The following is a 7,006-nucleotide window of genomic DNA, read 5'->3' on the forward strand; positions in this document are numbered from 1 at the left end:
TCTGAAGTTATGGGCATGCAGGGAGAGTTAGGAAATAAATTTGCCAGTAAGAAAATGGCAAACGGCTCATATTTATCATGGTACTATTCTGAAACAGTGGGAGACACAGAAGACATATGGCAAGTAGCTTATTTCAGGAGCAGCTGGAACCTCAGAAGTCTGATGAAAGGATCAGAAATAACGATTGGGAATACTCAGCTTTTGAACAGCAAGGAGAAGGTAGATAGCTAATTAAAGGCTTTTAGATGTAATTACTTCTATAGCAGAAACTCCTTAACCTGAGAGAGTTTTAGAGGTGACTCAGATCTTAAACAGTTATGGAACATAGTAAAAGGTAAATTATGGAAGATTCTACAATTAGTCATTATAACATTACACAGAGAATGCTACAGCCTAATTACATTAGTTCTGGAACCTTACCAGCAAATTTGATTTTTTATTGATTTCTGGAAGCCAAATGTTATATCTGGTTTAGATGTACATTCAATACCTCAGATTAATGCAATGCTACTGGCTTTGGGTGATGGCCAATATGTAAGTACAATTGACTTACCAAGTGATATTTGCTGTTTCTTTTGGCTTCCCAGATTCCAGAAGCCAACTGTTTTTTCTACACTCTATGAGGTATGCTAATTTTAGTAATGTTCATTTAATTTATATTAAGCTCCAGCAGTATTTCTAAGACTGAAGGAGAAAATAGTTTGTCTTAATCTGAGATGTACATGCTAATGCAGTAATCTCTAGCACTCACTTGTCTCAATACAACTCAAATGCCTACAGAAGGTAAAGATGGCCCTGGAACCTGTCAGGATGTTCATATTTCCTAGCCAACCTAGCTAAATGGCAAAACAGATGGATGTCTGTGTAGAAGACCAGTATGAAGTTGTTTTGGAATCTGTGGCTATAACTGACAGTAACACACCAGTGTTTGGGCTATTGCTGAGCAGTAGTGGTGGTGCAGCTTCCCAATCCCCTTCTCCACTTTCCATTAGTCCTCTCAATCCTTGATGCAGTTCTCCTTGGATGAAAGGCTGAGGACCAGTATGTGAAGGTATTCTTTCTTGTGTTTGACTCCTACTTGCCTGTGTGTTGCAAGGAGCAACAGATCAGAGCTTATTGTACCTGACTCCTGCTTCTCATCCCATTGCCTGAGAACAATCATGGAGTCCATCATCTCCTGACAGCATATTACATCTGTACTTAAACCATAGCACAGGCAGGTCACCTTAGCCTACAACTGTCTCCCTGAGCACTCTTAAGATGAAGCTTTTGGAATAAATGAATGTTTCAGTCAAGAAACAAACAGCGCATGCACACCTACAGATTCCTTTAACACCCTGTGATTTAAGATATATTCCTAGATGCGTATATTACTTCTATATATTAGTCATGTTAGAAAAGGTAGAAACAAATAAAAATGGATCCAGATCTACCACCTTAAAGGCAAGGCCTATGCTAACCAATTACACAAGATTTTTAAACTGGCTAAAATGTACTGAAGCCCTCCAAATTCACAACTCTTCCAAGGGAATAGAGAAGAGTGAAGTTATACTCAATCCAATGCAAATCACAGCCAGTAACTCTGTAACACATAACAGCAGTAGATGGACTTTACCAGCCTAGACTAGATACAGTTTAGATACCTAAATCCATAAAAACATGAAAAATCAGTTCATGCATTTTTGTAAAAAAAAAAAAAAAAAAAAAAAACAATTATGTGATTCCATTAATGCAGGGTCAGCCAGAGCTACCACTGCTTTCAGAAGACCCAAATAAGGTTGCATTTCTTTATTTGATTCTGATATCTCTGAGATCAAACATGTTCTTGCACCTACCTCAGCTAGGCCTTTTCAGTGCATGCTGAGAAACTTCATCGAACTTATGAACATAATTGATTTGTTCAGGTTTGACTCAGATCCGCACCGCACTTAAGAAATCCCTTTCTTTTTCTATCTGAATCCCTTTTCTTTTTTCTATCTATCCATGCACATTTTCATTAGCAATGGCTGCTACTGTTCTTACATGCATAAATGCATGACTGTTTTTTTAAGAATAGCTCTGAACTAAAACAGGTGACAAAAATATGCATATGGTTCTGCTGTGGGCGATCTCTTGGGACCACACATAAACTGCACTGGATTGGAGAAAACACAGGAAAGAATCTGTACACAGCAGTCTTTTTAAAATCAGCCTCAACTCCTCCATTACATTTTCTGCTTTCACTTCATCAAGCATATGGATGATGATAACATAACAGGTACAGCACCAGAAAACCCCTCTGCATGAACTCATTTATGCAGCTACAGCCTTCTGTACAAATGTTACCTGTCAAATGCCTTTTCTCTTCATTTGCATGTATAAGCTGTGGGGCAGATGGTGCTCCTTATTTCCTATTTTGTTATGGGACCAATGTTTAAACTTCAAAGCAGATATAATTAACTGTATTTATATATATTCATCTTTGGTATTGAACCTAGCACGACCAAGACCAAGTCATTGTTTGTGCTAAGTTTTTGTAGGATTTTTCTGTAAGGATAAATTACATTCTGTGAACTAAACAGAACTTCGGAAATGCCCTTTTTCTTTTCCCTGGCCTAATTTTTTCCAACTTCCTTCTTTTTCATGAATTCATTTTACTTCATCATGACTGTGAAACACTCTCTTTCGGTCAGGAACTATGTGTACTTGAGCAAAGTATCTTAATCTTCATTTTTATTTAAAAAAAAAATCCACGTTTATTTTAAGCCCAAATTCCAGAGAGTTTTCCATAAAGAATTATTTCCATAAGTGATAAGGCTTGATTATAAAAGTCTTTTCATAGGACTGAGGCTGTTTTTCAAAGATAATGGAAATAAAGGTGTTTTGAATGGTCTTTGAGTGGATGTTTAACGATTCCACATACAGTAAGCATAACAGCTTATATTCAGTGTGGCTGTGAGAAGTAAATAAACTGCAAGCACTTTCACAATTTCATTCCTGAAAGAAACCTTGACCTTGATATTCCTTGTTATGTATATAAATAAAAATGAAAATTATTTGTGCTGAGCTAGCTAGCAGATTCTAGAATAGCAGTGCAGATCTACATTGAATCAAGGTGTTCCATACACCCTTAATTTCCTTGTGGGGGGGGGGGGGGGGGGGGGGGGGAAACACAACAAAACTCACACATAGTAATTTATTTTGTGGTAATCTCTTTTTTGCTGAACAAGTGGCTGCGTTTTCTCAGTAGCAAACTAAACCAGCTGGCAATGTAATGTAAGGAGTAACTCAGAAATGCAAAATCCTGTGTATACAAAGATTTTTGCAGTTTAATTCAGATGTCAAAAGGCATATTGCTTCTAAATGATACTGGATAAATAGCTTGGAATTATGCCCTTTTCTTAATTTTGAGCAGCAAACAGACAAATTAAAGTGTCAGTGCACTGAATTAAAAACTGTTTTATGCTAAGACTCTTGAGCCAGCAACAATCTTTCTAAATACCACCTGTGCCAATAGATAGACAGTTTGTAGAGGAAAGACTAATGCTAATTTTTATCATTCAGCATATTGGCAAGGCATTCCTGGAATTCAGTACTCACTTTTATAATATCACATCAGTATTTAAAAACTAAAAAAAAAAAAAAACCCAAAAAATGAAATCATGGTAGATTCTGCACACTCATTCAGACAGCAAAAGCAATTTCCATTGGAATGTTCTTTATCTTTTAATAAAAATTGGTGTTGTTTGCTACAGGCCTCAGTGTTAAGAGTTTTACTTAGAGAAATGCTTTGAACAGCTTCATATCTCCTTATACAACTGATAGAAAAATATTCTATTTATTTGAGATTAAAAGAAATGGTTAGCTATGAATTAAAAATAATAGATTAATCTATACCACAAAATTATGTTGAAGCAAATAATGGTATTTTATTTATCCTACTGCAAGTCTATAAATTCTGGAGATGCGTATGTTGAGCAGATTTCTTCCTTTAGCTGTATGTTGAAAAAACTTTACTAACAGTTGATTCAGAATACAAGTACATTTGGAGCAAAAAAATCTAAGACACAGTATTTTCCCTGGCTAAAAAAAATAGCAGCTGATTCATAGCTTTATCTATTAATTCTCAGGATAAACTTGCTTTTCTCAGAAGAGTGCCTGAATACTATAGTGGGATAAAAATACAGTTGTCAGATGACTGATTTTTATATTGCTAAGCTTTCTTTACTCCTATTATGTATTAAACTCAAGCAGTTGCAGCTCCTACACCATTTTACCACTACAAACATTCATCCTGAGACTAGCTTTATCTATTCAAATTCAAATAATGAAAGATTGAATGTGTTGCATTTTTTCCTCAGCAAATATGGATGTTCCTTCAGGATATCTTTCCCTCAGTTCTCTCAGGAGCTTACAGACATCTAAAAGCTCTTACAAATTTGTTCAAAAATTTCTAGTCCTACTGGTATCTATCTACCTTCAAACTCTATTTACTTTAGAGAGCTAAGGATTACCTACACACTGGATTTATTTGGAGTCATAAACCCCCAACATAAATACTTCAGGAATGGCTCCACTTCGAAGCCCAGCTTTTAGGAATTCCCACTTCATCACATTGCATTCTGTATATTTTTAAATATTTTCCCCGGATAACCTGGTGTTTAAAAGTGAAAAGTTCCCATTTTAGCCTTACAGCTACCATTCATAATAAAAATACATGCAACCACATAAATATAGAAAGGTACTCTGATGCATTTCTCTCTGTCTAAATTCAGAGGACTAAAAAGATGTGAATAGCAAGCTACATAAACAGCTATGACAAAAGGTTAAAACTTGATAGAAAGTAATGGAAAATGTTTTATCTTTAAATTTAAATCTTTAATGTTCCAATAATGCCCCCCCAATTCTTTTTTTAGGATACTGACAGCTTCCTAATGGATAGATTCAGCATCCTGTTAGCAAAACATTATTCATTACATCTCAATCACACAATTGTCTTGAATTGTCTAGCAGCAAAATGTGTTTATAAGATATCACGCTTTTACACTATTTAGGATGGACTAGAATCAGGAGGAATTCTTGGCATTTAAAGCAAAACTTCTCTTCTGGGACTTGGGATTCTTTTAGGAATAGCCCGCTTCTGAATCTCCATGCATTACTTCTCTTATTTTTCTCTTATTTTTGCATATGGTTGTAGGTGCATTTTCCACTGCATAGAATTTGCACAGAGGTATTTGTTAGGCCTAAATCTATTCAATAGAGTTGTGCAGTTAAAAATTCAAATTCATCCTTTTCAAAGAAGGGTCTGGAATTTCTTTGAAGGTCTGGCTGTTTGTCTCATTACAGGCAGATAAAGAATCAAGATAAAGCTGTACAAATCAGGACTAGAAATAAGACTCATGACAGAACAATTAATGAAATATTTTTTGTCTATAGAAGATGCATATTCTCAACTCCATGGAGTATTTAAGCCAAGATAGTTTTATATTTTTCTAAGCTATTTTTCTAAGCTCATATAAGTGATAATTTTGAGATAACAAATGTCTCATTGAAACTGTGTTTTATTTGCTAACTTAGAATCCAGAATGGTTACTCTTAATAACTGCCCCTAGCTTATAAAATCTATAGGTGAATTTAGAAAATCACATTGCTATAGAAATTACATTGATTTCTTACACTTGATGTGGAACTGATCTCCATAAAAGCATAATAATGCAAACGAGTCTTCCAGATCAGTATTTTTAATGTGCTTTGGAGAACCATGACTAAGTTACAAATGTCTGGAAGGCCACACATCCTGTCTTGTGACCACAGCATTGCAAGCTTTTTCTCTCACATGACAGCAGCTGACAGGCAGCTCTTGTTCTTTCTTTCCACCCACACGTGAGTATTTCTGTTGGCAGATTAGCCAATTTGCTAGCAGAGCAAAAGAGAGTAACACATATGTAAGGCCACTGAACATAAATAATTTCTGCTGATGACAGTGTTTGAATTGATGCTACTCCAATCTGGAGTTAACAAAATTCCTTGAATACTACCCTCTTGAAACTGCTAGAAATTGCTGAATCTAACAGCAGCTGCAATTAGGTCATGTATTTGCAGAGTGCCCTAGGGAATCATGGCCAGTCAGGTGTTCCACTGCCTATCAAACAGTGCTATCCACTCAAAGAAACAAGCAAAAAAAGTATCTGTGCTACATATCGCTATATCTTTTCATCTGTACCTTTGTCATTTATTCTCCGATTTCTCAGGGTAAATAGATGTTAATGTAGCCTTTGGTTCAACCCCTCAGCTGATCTGTATGTCCAGGAGAGGCAGAAACAAGCATGCTGTCCAAGGCAAAAAATATCTTAATTGTATTCATATGTAGTAACCAGCAGACATACTCCAATGTCAGAAATATTAGTGTTGTCTCAAATCTGGAGCATTACCATCAGATTTCTTCAGTGTATAGGTAAATATGAAAAAAATCTTTCCATTTGAAAAATGTTGGCATTCTTGTGAGGAAATGGCCAGCGGTGGTAAACAAAATATTACTAAGGTGTGTTTTCTATTAATTGAAGTTATTTTTCATTGGATGTGTTATCTACTTACATATATTTTAATGAAAGTGGGGCATTTTTGTTTTCGTCTTTTTGTAGGGAGTGATGGCTCAGGATGGCATCCTCTGACATTAAATGAAGTCACATACCAGTGTAGGCTCTGTTTCAAATCTGTGCTCAGCAAAACAGACATCACTTTAAGGCATGCATTTTTATCTTTGTCAAACTCACAAGCTTGTATTACAAATCTGTATACCTCAAAAATATGTAGCTTCTCGATTTTCTGATTAAAAATACTAATCCAATACTAATCATTTTATGCTTTAAAAATTTGTCATTTGTAAAATTTCTTACGTACTGTTTTCTATGCCCTATCCTTTTTTCTGTTATTTAAAATAATCCTATCACTTTGGTTTATTCATATCACTGTTTTCTATGATGACTCATACATTTCCCAACTACATCATGATGGAACTGAGATGAAA

Source organism: Lagopus muta, chromosome 4 (genome assembly GCF_023343835.1).
Source record: "Lagopus muta isolate bLagMut1 chromosome 4, bLagMut1 primary, whole genome shotgun sequence".
NCBI lineage: Eukaryota > Metazoa > Chordata > Aves > Galliformes > Phasianidae > Lagopus > Lagopus muta.